We start from the raw sequence: 15532 nt of genomic DNA on the forward strand, positions 1-15532 counted from the left end.
TGAACATAATTAAAGCATAGTGATTAATCACAAAAACAATATGTAATTATGTGTGTGTTTTCCAATGGTCTTAGGCGACCCCTGTGAAAGGGTCATTCGACCCCCAAGGGGGTCGCGATGCACAGGTTGAGAACCGCTGTCTTAGAAGTTAAATTCTCACACTCTGTGCTATTTCTTGAGGCTTTTGCAGGAAAAAAAAAGAATCTAAACTAAAGCTGTAGTTGAGAAGAAAGTTTTCATTTTTCAAATGGCATTTAATTATGTGTAAAAAAAAACCTCTGCTTTTTTGTTTTGTTTTAAAGAGTTATGTGGGTGATTTGGGGATTTCTGACATTGTAGGAACATGAGCCATTGCCTTTCTTTATTTATATCCATGTAAGGTTGTCGATGTGTTGAAGTTCATTAATGTTGTTTCTTTTTAAGGGAATAGTGAATATTTTTGCCTTACCCTGTTCTTTTTCCTTTTTTAATTCTGACAGACCAATTGACTGATTCATTGGTTCAATAAATATTTTCAATGCAGAAAAAAACTAATATTTAAGTTAATCTTTAAGTAGGAAGTGCATCTGTACAGATGTTGGGTGGAGCTGAAGAATATATCAGGAAAGTGGAATGAACAAAGACACAAAAGGAAAAGCCATGGGCAATGTAGGAAGCACAGGGTCAGGGGGAGTAGGACAAGACCCACCTCCACTCATGGGTAGGAGAGGGGAGCTCCTCAGCCAGGCGCCCCTAAAACACCTGGACACAGTCCCGGATAATGTGAAACTGCAGTTTACAGTTTGCAAAGCTTCAGCAGAAAGAGATAAAAATGATGTACTCACTTTTTAGGAAATTAAAATAAGTATTTTGCACCACAAAATATACAGGAAGAATGTTTTGTGTGTTTTGCAGCAAAAGAGCTCTGAATATTTACACAAACATCAGCTGACAAACTGACATATTGATTCATTAAGTGGAAATGACATTGGAATATGTGGATTACGTTTCTTTCTAACTGCATGCAGCTTTCATCCTCAAAGTAAAAAAGGCACCGGAATGAAAAGCTTGGGATTTTTCTGAACCTATAAGATTTCAGACGTGCTTGAAGGAATTTAATCTCAACCTTCTGCCACATGCAATAATTTCTGCCTACACCGCAATGAGTAAACTAGTTCGAGAGTGACTCACCCTGTACATGGATTGTTTTTCTTAGAAAACACTACTTTCACAAAACCAGCTGCAACAATAAGTGAACTATCTTATCTGTCTCTTTGACTGGTTCTGGGTTATTAAGTCAGACCCAGCAGAGCCTGGGAGTGACTATGAGTTCTGAGTCAGCTTCTGTCCAAATTCATCTTCTCTGCAAAGTTCCTCTCAGTCACTGAGATGGAAGAGCTGGACTTTGTGGCCAGACACCTGGCACCTTCTCTTACTTGTCATGGGTTCTTCATGGACTTATCCACCTGCTTGTGCCTCAGTTTCTTTGTCTGAACAAGCATGATGATAACACTCACGGGATACGTGTGCTAACAGCTTTGAATGAGCTGGTAGACACAGACCACTTACCATGGTATCTGGCACATGGCTGATACCTGATACACCTCAATTTCCTGGGATAATAAAAATGATGGGATGGCCGAGAGTAGGGTTGCCTGATAAAATACAGATTGCTCAGTTGCATTTGAATTTCAGATCAACAATGAATAATTTTTTTTAGTATGAGTATATCTGCGCAATTTTTTTCATTTGCTGACTCTGACCCCTCAGCTGGAGCCATGCTTCTCAAAGTCAGATTTTAGGGTTAAGGGTGCCAATACCTACACTCTCACCCCCATAAACACCATCCTGCCTTGCCAATGCGGCCTATATAATCCACAGAGCCCAATACGAAGTGAAATGGGGGTTCCCTTGTTCAAAAGGTTTTAAGAATCTCCAGACAGTAGGAGGAGAGCCCTGCACCAAGCTCGGGGGCCTGCGAGATGCTCCGGGAAGCCAGCCTGCTCCTGACTTAGACAGTTCCTGTGGATGACTACTTCTAAGGTTTTTGTAAATAAAGCATTCTTTGATTCTTCGGCGTGGTGATTTTTCCGCATCACGCGTGCCATTCTACTCTTCTGGTCTGCATTGCTAGGCTGTGGAGTTGGAGCAGTGAAGGCAGCTCTCATGTACTAAGCACTGATAAGCCACAATTTCTGTGCCCCCTTTCCACCTACACTGCGCTTAATCTCGAGAGGATTTCTGAACAGTGAATATTATCAACCAATCCCCCCTTATGTTTCATCTCAAATGCAGAAAGTGATTGGAAGCAGGTGAGTGAGGGGCCCACCACCAGCAGCTCACAGACCTTCAGTGATGGAGCAGGACTTAAATCCAGTTCCTTCCATGTCCAAACTCGGCACTCCTCATCATGCTGCCACACTGTCGGGAAAAGCTGACTAATTAGTAACGTCCTGTCCTCAATTCCTTGTCCTAACACTTTTATTTTTTAAATACAAAAGCCTACCTTGGAAAATTGTTTTTTCAATGAGCCAAATAAAGATGGACACCATGACCCTCTGAAAAGAAGGGTGCAGGAGCAATCAGGAGGCTGAGTCTGCAGGAAAAGGAGCTGGGAGGAGAGAGCACAACTTCCATGATCCCAGTTTCTTTCTAAGAACATAGTCCACGTGTAGCCCAGGTCCATCTTGTACAATTTCAGGATCTGCACCTTCTTCAAACTGAAAGATCACCCATTCCTTCTTTTATGACCCTTGCTAACTAAATACCTGAAGCTTTATTAATGTACTAGAGGCCCGATGCATGAAAATTTGTGCAAGAGTAGACCTTCCTTCCCCCGACTGCTGGCACCAGCTTCCCTCCGGCAACCTGGGACTTGGAATGCTTCCCTCCTCTGGCCACCTGCAGGCACCTGGGACCTGGGCTGGCTTCCCTCCAGCCCCAGCTTCATCAGGAAGGACATTCAGAATGAAGTCTGGTCTAATTAGCATATTACCTTTTTATTATTAGAGATAATGCTATTCTTTTTTTTAAAAAAATAGTGTATGGCTAGAAACAAAGTATTATACCAGTCTTATAAATGTATCCAGTAGAATATAAATCCCATATTAATTTGACATACATCATCCATTTTTAAATACATGAAAAAGCATTTTCTTTTTCTTTCTTTCTTTTTTTTTTTTTTTTTTTACAATCAATATTATCCTGTGCCGGGAGCCGGTCCATCCTTGCTGTTTCAAGGGACCTGGCATATATGGCATACTGTTCTTAATATGTTGGCTCACCTTCTTGGCACTATGTGTTTTAACCAAGGTCACCTCTCTGAGAAAGTTTGTTTCCCCAGGTAGGGATTTTCCCCTGAAGTTAGGGAGGGAATAAAACCCCTTAACTAAGTGCCAGGCGGGTAATTAATCACTTTAACTACGAATAATCATGCTTAAGCTACATAATCTTTGCTCCCTGGAATGGAGATAAGAAACGCCCTAACCTTTAGAATAGAGATTGATAGGATTGGAATCAACTGGTATAAATACAGATGTAACAAGACAACAGGACACAGAACCTAGGCACAGAACCTACACACAGAACCTAGACACAGAAACTGGCCACAGAACCTAGAGACAGAACCTAGCGAGAGAATCTGGCTGAAGAACCTAGAGACAGAACCTGGCTACAGAACCTGGATAGAACATGGCAAAAGAACCTGACTAGAACCTGGTGACTGAACCTGGCTGGAGAACCTGGACAGAACCTAGCAAGGGAACATGGCTACAGAACTTGGCTGGAGAACCTACAGGACCTGGCAATAGAACCAGGCAAGAGAACCCAACCATGCTGATCAACTGAACGCTGTCTCCGTCCACACCTTTGGGGACCCTTGGACCTGCTGGGGATGGACCCCAGCAATCCTGTATTAGCTTCAGGTGTATAGTGCCAGAAGCTAATTCTAGCATGTCATAAATGCAAGAAGTTTCATCAAAAGGTTGATGGAACTTGGGGATTCAGCAGGGCTGAATACATATTACCTGCTGCTGGAATAGCTAAGGGCATTTCCCCAAACCTGAAAATCTACATGTTATTGCCTGCTACTGAGACAGCCAAAGGCAGTTTCCCCCAATCTGACAATGCCTATTGTATACCAAATTTTAACCTTTGATATCTATATCTGCTTTGCCTTAGGGCAATTTGTATTAATAAAGAGCAAGGGGTCCAGAGATTCAGAGAACTTGGTTACTGAAGCTAGGTCTTCTCTGGCTCCCCCATGGATTACAAATTTATATTTCTAGCCTCTTTATTAATTTACACACAGCACCATCTCCAGGTTCCTGAACCCTTCTAGATGCTGGGTAAGACCCCCAGCATTAGTACAGCATAGTGGTTAGACAATCATATACTTTACAAAGCATTTCCCCTGATATTCTCAGTACCCATCTGGCACCGTACACAGTTATTACAATATTATTGAACATATTTCCTATGCTTCACTGTTTTGTAACTGCCAATCTGTACTTCTCAGCTCTTCATCTTTTTATAATGCATTTTATTCTTTTTATTTTTTTAAAATATATTTTATTGATTTTTTACAGAGAGGAAGGGAGAGGGATAGAGTTAGAAACATCAATGAGAGAGAAACATCGATCAGCTGCCTCCTGCACACCTCCTACTGGGGATGTGCCCGCAACCAAGGTACATGCCCTTGACCGGAATCGAACCTGGGACCCTTCAGTCCACAGGCCAACGCTCTATCCACTGAGCCAAACCGGCTAGGGCACATTTTATTTTTTTAAGATAGATCAATTCCAGGTAAACATTCCTTTTAATTATTTATTAATGTTTATTGCCTTTCCTTACCAAAAGGTAGGGGTGAACTTAAGAATTCTTTCTTTTTCCCCCCTACAAATCAGGGGTCCTCCTTCCATCCACTTCCATTATGTAGATGTTGGTGAAGAGAGTTCCTGTGGGTGGGCCAGTTACACTGGGCATGAATCTGGAAGGTGGCTCAGCTTCCAAACCTGCTCACCTACAAAGGGGTTTGATAGCCTTGTACACAGCTCTGTCCTCAAGCATCTCCCTGTCCTGGTGGCCAAATAAAGTAAGATTAGACCAATTTGCTTTTCAGATGATTTATAAAAATGTATTTTTTCAGTCAGAATTGACATACTAGTTTCAGATGTACAATATTGTGAGTAGACATTTATATAGCTTACAAAGTGATCACCTGATAAGCCTTTGATTTATTTTATAGTGACCTTTTAGAAAAGAAAAGATCATTAACCTTTATTGGGTTTATATTTAAGTTATCTATTTAACCAACTCATTTATTTATGACATATTTGTATAGAAATGGCACTTCCATTAAACACCTTTGTATGCAAATAAGCAATTTCAGTACACTGGGATCATCTCGGAGCAGCTTCTACTCTGTCCTTTATCCAGCGAACAGGTCATTGTCTCCCTTCCTCCTTGTGTCATTAATCCACAGAATAATGGCTTGCTCTAATCACATTTCACATCCTACATCCCAACCCGAGACACAATTACACTCAACTCCAGTAATAGAGTCAGATCTGATAACAGACTTTCTCAGTTAGACTGGCAGGCAGAGCATGTGCTTCTTCCCTGCAGACCAAAGTAAGGGTTTATATATTTTTTATTTTTATCTCCAAGAATGTCAGCTGATATTGTTGCAATTATAGGCACTAACTGAAAGTGTAACCGTGTAGCGGGAATACTTCAGAGAAGCAAAGTTGCGGGTTCAATGGCTGAATTTTATTCATTTATTAGATTTATACCACAGGTTTTCCTATGTTGTTGAAATATCACCTTGGTACTCTGACAAGAACTCTATAAAGCAAGGAGTTGGGAGAGAGGAGAGAGAGAAAAAGGGGTGGGGAGAGAGAGAGAGAGAGAGAGAGAGAGAGAGAGAGAGAGAGAGAGACTAGAAAGAAAGGATGGCCCTAGCTGGTTTGGCTCAGTGGATAGAGCGTTGGCCTTCGGACTGAAGGGTCCCAGGTTCGATTCCGTCCAAGGGCATATGCCTGGGTTGTGGGCTTGATCCCCAGTAGAGGGCGTGCAGGAGGCAGCCAATCAATGATTCTCTCTTATCATTGATGTTTCTATCTCTCTCTCCTTCTCCCTTCCTCTCTAAAAAAAAGTCAATAGAATATATTTTTAAAAAAGAAAGAAAGAAAGGATGCTATTTGAGGCAACTTTTGACTTGAGTTTGTTGACCTGCAAGTCAGCAAGGTGGGGGTTAATTTCCAGATTTCAGGAAATGAACAGAGGCCAAAAATAAAACAGACTAAGAACCTGGGAAGAAGGGAAAACCACCAGGAGGGCATTTCTCTGTGGTTGTTTGCCTCTGTGTAGAACTGGTTGAAGCAATTTAAGGAAAGGCCATATGTGAGGTAGGGCCTGAGAGATGGACACAGGAATCAGACAGACTGGGTCCTGGCTCCCTATTTGGTAACTGTTTAAACACTCAGTTTTCCCACTTTAAAAATGGGTACCCTCCCTTAGAGTGCATTGGTAGGTGCTGTCAGTGGATGCGAGTGGCAGCTGCTGGCCCCAATCGCCCTCAGGGCTTCTCCACCTCCCCCTGCTCCTGAGCAGCAATTGGGAAAGTAGCTGCCACTCACACCCACTGCTGGCGTTGGCGCCAGCTCCAATCGCTCTGCGTCATCAGCAGGTACGAGCAGGGCTGGTGCCGTCAACGTCAGCACTTGGGAGTGGTGGTGGTGGGAGCAGGGTTGCTGGTAGACAAGGGACCAGGAGCTGCAGTTCGAGGTGCCAAGTGGGGGCGCAGAGGATGGGCTGAGACCTGCCCCTGTGCCCACCACAGCCTCGTGGCCCACAGTTCCTTTCAAGGTGCATGAATTCATGCACTGGGCCCCTAGTCCTATCTAATAATAGACAAGCATGGTAATTGACCGTACCTTTGCTATGCTTCCCATTGGCTAATCAGGGTGATATGCAAATTAACTTCCAACAAAGATGGTGGTTAATTTGCATATGTAGGCACAATGCTGAGTGGCGAAAGGAGAAGGACAGAAGAAGCTGCCTGCCGCTGATGGTGATCAGAAACCCAGGCACAGGCTAGGCCACCTTTGCCCCCCCCCCCCCCCAGCTGTGATCGGAGAACCGGGGGCCTTTGCCCCACCCCCCAGCCATGATATGAGAACCGGGACCGCCTTTGCCCTGCCCCCCAGCCAGGATCGGAGAAGCCATGCGGGGCAGGGAAGAGGCAGCCCCTGTGGCTGCCTCTTCCCTGCCCTCCCCCACCAGTGATCGGTGATTGGAAAAGCTGGGCAGGGCAGGGAAGAGGCGATCCTGTCCCCTACGTAGATCACGAGCACCTTTCAAACTGCGCGGGTAAAACCCCATGAGGCTGGGTCCTGACCACTACGTGCTGCCACGTAGATCGCGAGCACCTTTCAAACTGCAAACCCCATGAGACTGGATCCTGACCACCACGTAGATCGCGAGCACCTTTCAAACTGTGCAGGTAAAACCCCCTGAGACCGAGTCCTGGCCGCCACGTAGATTGCGCGCACCTTTCAAACTGCAAACCCCATGAGACCGGGTCCAGGCCACCACATAGATCGCGAGCACCTTTCAAACTGCGTGGGTAAAACCCGTGAGACCGGGTCCTGGCCTCTATGTGCTGCCACATAGATCTCGGGCGGCCAGCAGTCACCTCTTCCCTGCCCAACCCCCTGACCCTGCCCCCCGTGCGTGGGTGATCAGAGAAGTACCTGTATTTTTTTTCAAAGTACCTGTATTTTTAATAATTTCTTGACATGGTAAAAGAATTTTACATTACGATCCAAGGGTGGTGGGGTGAGGAGAAGGAGCAGCAGAACAATCCAACAAAAAAAAGGGAAACATGGTGGAAGGGATTTGAAGGGTAGGTAGGGGCATTGCCCAACTATAATGCAATTGGTTTGTTACTGAGTACTATTCATGGGAAGACAGCATCCTGACTCCTTCTGTATACAGCATATTGGGAATAAATATGATGCATCCAGGTGGAAATATGATTAGGGGTTGGAAGACAGACAGGGAAAGAAGAAGTCAGAAATAGACACTGAGAGAGTTACTGGCTGGCTGGCTGCAAATACTGACTCTCCAATAGTGATAGAATAAAAAAGTGGGGGATATCTCTGGAAGATTCAAGAGATAGGGGGCAACTCTTCTATGGTTTGACTTGCCCAGCAGATTTCCACATACACACGTGTACACGCCTATGTTTGCATGCACACACATATACACATAACTGACTGCCCTCCCTGGAAGCACAGAAGAAGAAGCTGCCAGAAGAAGAAGCCGCCCACCTTTGGTCCAGGCGCCAGTCCCTGCGGCTGGCTGCAGCCCAGGAGATGGACAAGCCACCCGCCCGAGGTCCCAGGCTGCAGCCACCCGGAGAAGCTGCCAGCCCTGTGGTCCAGGACGCCAGCACCTGTGGCCAGGGAAATAGGTTCCCTCTTCTCCTACTGCAATCATTACTTCAATATTCCCCTTCTGAATTTCTCTCCTGTGCTGCAGCCCAACTCCACTTTTCATTGGAAGGATACGGAACAGAGAGAGCAGTGTTAAAAGCTTACATTTTTAAACCGGTAAGGTTGGTACTTAAAATATAAATGGAAAACTAGAGTTCTTAAGGTAACAAAGGCTACAAAGGACAGGGACAGAACATGATCTATTATATCCAGCAATCCATATGGGGACTGAAAACTTTGCAATGATGACAATTACTGAAGATATGAATCAACTAAAATAGTTGACAGGGACAATTCTTTCATCTTTGAAAATATCTACATCAAATCTGTTTAAATAGATTTTCATCTGCATAATATAACACATTCTGACAAGACCACCACCACCACCAATGTGGTCAGTGTTGTGCAGATATATGTTTAATAACTGAACCCCCCCCCCCAAGTGCACAAATTTTTGTGCACTGGGCTACTAGTATATATATAAAATAGTATATTGTGCATTGCTAAGTTTCAAGAAATAAAGATATTATATATAGCAGAATGTGAAAGTGATATCTCAAGAAGGATGAAATCTGTGTGGGCTGGAACTACCTTAACAGGATTTCACATCATTCATGTGAGTGTTGCTCACTTACCTGTTTGCTCTCCAGCTGTATTAAGATTGTGGGGATATAATTATGGATGAGGGGACCTGAGATATTTGGATGCACCTTGGGATGGAAACACTGGGGTTAGTACTGGCGAGGAGGTCACTGCCCTGCTCCAGAAAGAACCCACACTAGGGAGGCCAGAGAGATAACATTGAAGGATCAGAAGGCCTGTTATTCCAGTTCTGAGTTAGAGACCTGATGATTGTCTGTTGACTCCATGATCCATTCCCACTTTCAATTTCCTGAATGAACACTTTCCCAAGAAGCCTGAGCTAGAGAGAAGCTTGATAACCTGTACAAACTACCTCTCATATCAGGGAAAACTAGAAACACTATGGAGAGAGTGCTATCATATCCCCTACACTCATTTAAAAAAGCTAAATTCAATTGAAATTAAATTATTATACTACTTATCAAGACCATATAAAGAGCCCTCGCTGGTTTGGCTCAGTGGATAGAGCATTGGCCTGTGAACCAAAAGGTCCCAGGTTCAATTCCGGTCAAGGGCACATACCTCAGTTGCAGGCTCCTCCCCATTCGGGGCTCATGCAGGAGGCAACCCATCAATGTGTTCCTTTTGCATCGATTTTTTCTCTCTGTCTTTCCCTCTTTCTTCCACTCTCTCTAAAAATCAATGGGAAAATGTCCTCAGGTGGGGGTTAAAAAAATAAAATAAAAAGACTATACATAGATGTAGGTATTTCAGCTGTCATCTATAAAACCAGTGTTCATTTCCTGAAAAAGAGAGAGCCGCCAGACATTTCTGGAGGTTTGAGGCCATGGAGCGACCTTTACCTCACTGTGGGTGGGTTTCTGTTCTGTTTCTGGAACACCTGGTCCAGAAGCTCCGTAGCCCCTTTCTAGCAGTTGTGCTGCGCATCGTGTCCTCCTTCCCATTCTGGCCCTTCGGGTATTTCTCCAGCCAGGACATTGGGTTCCCACCATTGTGCTCTGCAATTGTAGATGACATCAGACTCCATCTGCAGGGGACATCACGTTCCCATAGCAACTAATGTATTTCAACCTGGGGGAAGTGGAGTGTTCTCAACTATAAATAGAGCGAAGATAGAGGAAAATGAGTGAGAACACTGACCGCGAGTGATGGGCTGTGCTTGTGGCAGAGAGAGGTCAGGTACTGGGCATGGGCAGTATCTGTGGCTGGTCACATCCCAGTGGGTTAATTCCAGGTCAGCTTCTCTCTACCTCTGTCCTCATCAGTCTATGACTCTGTTCATAGGCATGGAGTCTGTGCCAAGTCCTTAGCTGTGTCCAGGGAAGCAATTCCCTACAGGTATTGTTTTGCTAGATTAAGACAATAATGACAAGAGACTGCGGAATTTTTATACAGCATGCAAATTACCAAGGAGCATCCAATTGAGGATGGAAATAAATTTCTTTCTCCATGATCCATTGTTTTTTAAGAAAAAGAATAATAAATAAATAAATAAATAAATAAATAAATAAATAAATAAATAAAAGAAGAGGAAGAACAAGAAAAGCACTATTGATTAGTTATGGCAGGCTGTCATGGGTGTCAGGTGATGTGACCTGAAGCAAAGTTGCTTCTACACAAGCAGTAACTCACAGCAGATCTAAGGAGGAAATATCAGCATCTCAATGACCCCTGGAGTGTTTGCACAATATTTCTCCACAACTGCCTTTATGCATAGTCTACCTTGAAGGGGTAAATAATTACAATTTAGATCATCAATTATTCAGACTAATCACAGAACCACAGGTTTGGAAGGACCTTGAAAGGCTGTCCAGATCCTCTTTGGCTTCCCAGTCTGAATTGTATTAGAAGCATACAAGACAGACTGGTTCCATCAGCTTCATCATGAAAATTATCCATCACAATAATCACTTTCAAACAAAGATTCTAGGGCTCCTCCTAGTTGCACCCTCCCTTTTTATAATGTTAATCCAAGTGTTTCTTGTGTCCTAAACATAATCACAGCCATGAGAATTCTTTGCCATTTTAACTCAACATCATCTTATTTTATTCTCAGACACGTGGGAAGTATTTGTTTATTGGTGGGTTTGTTTGTTTGTTTTTGGTTATTGTTTCTGGTTTTTGCCTATCATTTCACTTATTTGCAGCTATTGTTAAGTCTCCAACATTATTTTATTTAAAACATATTTTTTTTATATATATTTTATTGATCTTCCACAGAGAGGAAGGGAGAGAGATAGAGAGTTAGAAACATCGATGAGAGAGAAACATCGATCAGCTGCCTCCTGCACATCTCCCACTGGGGATATGCCCGCAACCCAGGTACATGCCCTTGACCGGAATCGAACCCGGAACCCTTCAGTCCGCAGGCCGACGCTCCATCCACTGAGCCAAACCGGTTTCGGCTCCAACATTATTTTATGACAAAGGAAAATATTGACAAAATGTGGGTCAGTGACAAAATATTTCTGGTGGTGGGGGAAGCAATAAAGGAGAAAGAAGACAGTTCAATAGTTATATCCTGGCACAGGGAAAGACTGAGAAGAGGATTCATGTAAATGTCAGTTGTTGCTTTCTCTGGACCCTCAAAGTAAGAGCTTAGGATCATCTGTTAGTCTTTTGTTTTTCCATGTTTTAAAAACTGTTAACATATTTCAAAATGATAGCATTTATGTTGTAGTGTAAAAAGACTGATAAAAGGGAATAGAGCGATTTATTAAAGTCAAAGACAAAAGAAGCATCAAAAGCTGAGTTCAGCTCTAGCCAGTTTTGCTCAGTGGATAGAGCATCAGCACGCGCACTGAAGAGTCCCGCGTTTGATTCTGGTCAAGGGCACATACCTACCTCGGTTATGGGCTCAATCCCTAGCCCCAGGCGGTACAGGAGGCAAGCAATTGATGTGTCTCTCTCACATCGATGTTTCTCTCTCTCTCCCCCTCCCTTCCATACTCTCTAAAAATCAATGGAAAAAATATCCCCAGGTGAGGATTAACCAAAAAAACAACAACCAAAAAACAAACACAGAATCTGAGTTCAGACGTGAGATGAGCTGATTCCAAATTTTAAGATTGTCCCATGCTGCCCTGTTCAACCTCGACCAAGTGCTCACAGGCTCAAGCGGGAGAGGAAAGAGGTGTGACAGCTGATCTTCTCTCATTGAATGATTGACTCTCAATTTCCAAACTCCCTTTTTGGAACAAAATTACTACCTAAATGACCAAATAGTTTAACATGTGTAAATAATTAAAATACCAATTTTAGCCAACAGGATTGTATTTGGCAATCAATAGGACTATGATTAAGGTTTTATTTAAAGAGGAGGTGAATGGGTAATTATGGATACACTAGAGGCCCAATGCACAAAATTGGTACAAGGACCTTGGCCCCAACCCCCTCCCACTGCGGTTTTGTCCAGAAGGAAAGACGTCTGGAAGGATGTCCAGTCTAATTAGCATATTACCTTTTTATTATTATAGATAATAGGACTAATTTGTCCTTTTTCTGATTATAAATTTTTTGTAATGAATTGCCACTTCCAATGTAAATACAAGTTGAAGTCAGGTCTTTGGATCTACCAAAGGGACATTTCTAAATTCAGTCTCTCACTCATCCTTTAACAGTGTCCTCCAAAAAAAAATGAAAAATGAAAAAAAGATAATGAGAGAGACTGAAGGAGGGAGGAGAGGGAAGAAGAAAAGAAACAGGAAAGAAGAAAGGAAGGCACAGAGGGATGGAGGAAGAGCCTATTTTGTAGCATTTATCTACTGTCCATTTGCCCACTGTCCATGGCCAATTTCAGGCTACCACAATGACATCACCAAGGTCAGAATTGAGAAGAAAGGCATACAATTGCTCCTCATGAGTTGGTATGAGCCATTTCTAGCATTTCGTTGGACATGATTCCAAAGCTGTCACTAAGGATTTCATGAATTTCAACCTATCTATAAAAATAGAAGACGTATATGTAGTTAAAAATCAGTTACAAATTAAAGAAGATCTATATAAATGGAAAACCATGCTGTGTTCGAGGATTGGAATATTCAACCTAGTAAAGATGCCATGTTGCTCCAAATTGACCTCTGAAAATCCCCACCAAAGTCCCAGCACAGTGTTTTGTCAATAGCAACAAGCTCACTCTAAAATTGATATTGGAAGATAAAGAAACTACAACATTTAAAACAATTTTGAAAAAGAATGAAATGGGGAGATGCACATTACTTGACTTCAAGACTCAATAAATAGCTACAATGATCAAGGCAACTTACTGTTGGCCAAGGTAACAGAGTAGAAAATTCAGAAATAGACCCACACAAATACACCAAACAGATTTTTGTCAAAGAAGAAAAGGCAATTTAATGGAGGAAGAACAGTTTTTCAAGAAACTGGGCATTTTTGGTTGATTTCAATTCTTGGCAATTGTGAATAATGCTATGAACATGTGTGTGCAAATAACTCCTCCAGATCCTGCTTTCAATTCTTTTGAATATGCCCAGGCAGTATCACTCACTTGGTTGAACATTTCCCCATGCACCAGGAGGTTGATGGATCGATTCCCAGTCAGGGCACATGCTGGGGTTGCAGGCTCAATTCCCAGTAGAGGATATGCAGGAGGCAGCCAGTCTATGTTTCTCTTTCATCAATGTTTCTATCCCTGTCTCCTTCGCCCTTCATGCCTCTGAAATCAATAAAAACATATTTTTAAATAAGTCTTTTGTATAAACAAAATGTGGTCTATACATACAGTGGATTGTTAGCCTGTCTTAAAAAGAAAAAAAAAACATCTACGTGACACATGGTACCACATGGATGAAACTTCAGGACATTATGCCAAGTGAAGTAAGACAATTACAACAAACAAATACTGTGATTCCACTCATGTGAAGTACTTGGAGAAATCAAGTTCTTAGAGACAGAAAATGGAGACCAGGGGCTGGGTGGTGGGGGAAATGAGAAGTGCTTTTTTCATGGTTATGGAGTTTCAGTTTGGGAAGATGAAAAACTTTCAGAGATTGATTCTGATTGGTGATGGTTGCACAACATCATGAATGTACTCAATGCCACTGATCTATACACTTAAAAATGATTAAGATGGTAAATTGTATGTGTTTTTTTAACCATAATTTTGAAACATGATGTTGGAAGAGAAAGAGAGAGAGAGAGAGAGAGAGAGAGAGAGAGAGAGAGAGAGAGAGAACAAACAACCTTGGCCTGAACCTCACACTGTATAAAAAAAATTAATTCAAATTGGATCGTAGATTTAAAAGTAACTATAAACTACAAGACTAAGAGGAAAATAGGATGAACCAAAGAGGGAAAAATTAATAAAGTAGATTATATCAGAATTAATTCTTTGTAGATTGTATCAGAATTTGTTCTTTGAAAATTCTTGTTGAGAGAATGAAAAGATGAACTACAGACTTGGAGATACTATTTGCAAGCCACATATCTGAGAGAAGACTTTGGTCTAGAACAGTGGTTGGCAAACTGCGGCTCGAGAGCCACATGCAGCTCTTTGGCCCGTTGAGTGTGGCTCTTCCACAAAATACTGACTTCTGAGCATGGGCCACGAAGTTTCAAACACACTGTACATGCGTGCCCACACGTGGTATTTTGTGGAAGAGCCACATTCAAGGGGCCAAAGAGCCACATGTGGCTCGTGAGCTGCAGTTTGCCGACCACTGGTCTAGAATATGTAAAGAACTCTCAAATCTCAACAGGAAAAAAAGAAACCGCTCATTTAGGAAATGGGCAAAAACATGGACAGATATTCACCAGGGAGAAGGTACTGGTGGCAAAAAGACACATGAAAGGATGCTCAACACCATTGGCCATTAGGAATGTGCAAATTAAAGCACAGTGAGATATTACTATACACCTCGTAGGACACTTAAAATAAAAAGGAGCTGTGGGAGTAGAAAAAAAATTTCCCACCTGTCTAAATTTTTCTGGCTGGGTACTCATCAAATTAACAAGAGGAAATGTCCAAAATTTATTACATGTGTATATATATGGGTTCCATAAGAATTTGAGACCCCAGGAGGCATTCTGGACAAAGGGGAGGCAGGCAGGGGTCTGGAATTTCAAAGGGATAAAAGGGAAAGCAGACAATTCACAGGTAGATGAGAAAGAGCAAACATGTGATAAATTTTTGTGTGGCCACCCAGAAACAATAGGGCTCAGACGAGGGTCCAACAAACAGGCTTTGTTAGATTTTCTCCCTGTCTACCACACACAGTCCACATATGCTCAGGTGAATGTGCCTGAAACAGGTCTGTATTCCTTTAGGCAGATAAAAGGAGAGGGCCAAAGGTTCTTTCTGAGTCATTTTTATAAGCAGCTTAAAATCAATATCCCAAAAGGCCTCTTTTGGGGTGGCAAAACTTTGTCCCCTCATAGTCATGATGCCAAATTCTGGGGAGGATGCAGCTTTCTTTTTTCTTTTTCTTTTTTCC

This window comes from Myotis myotis, unplaced genomic scaffold, assembly GCF_014108235.1.
Source record: "Myotis myotis isolate mMyoMyo1 unplaced genomic scaffold, mMyoMyo1.p scaffold_m19_p_1, whole genome shotgun sequence".
NCBI classification, from domain to species: Eukaryota; Metazoa; Chordata; class Mammalia; order Chiroptera; family Vespertilionidae; genus Myotis; species Myotis myotis.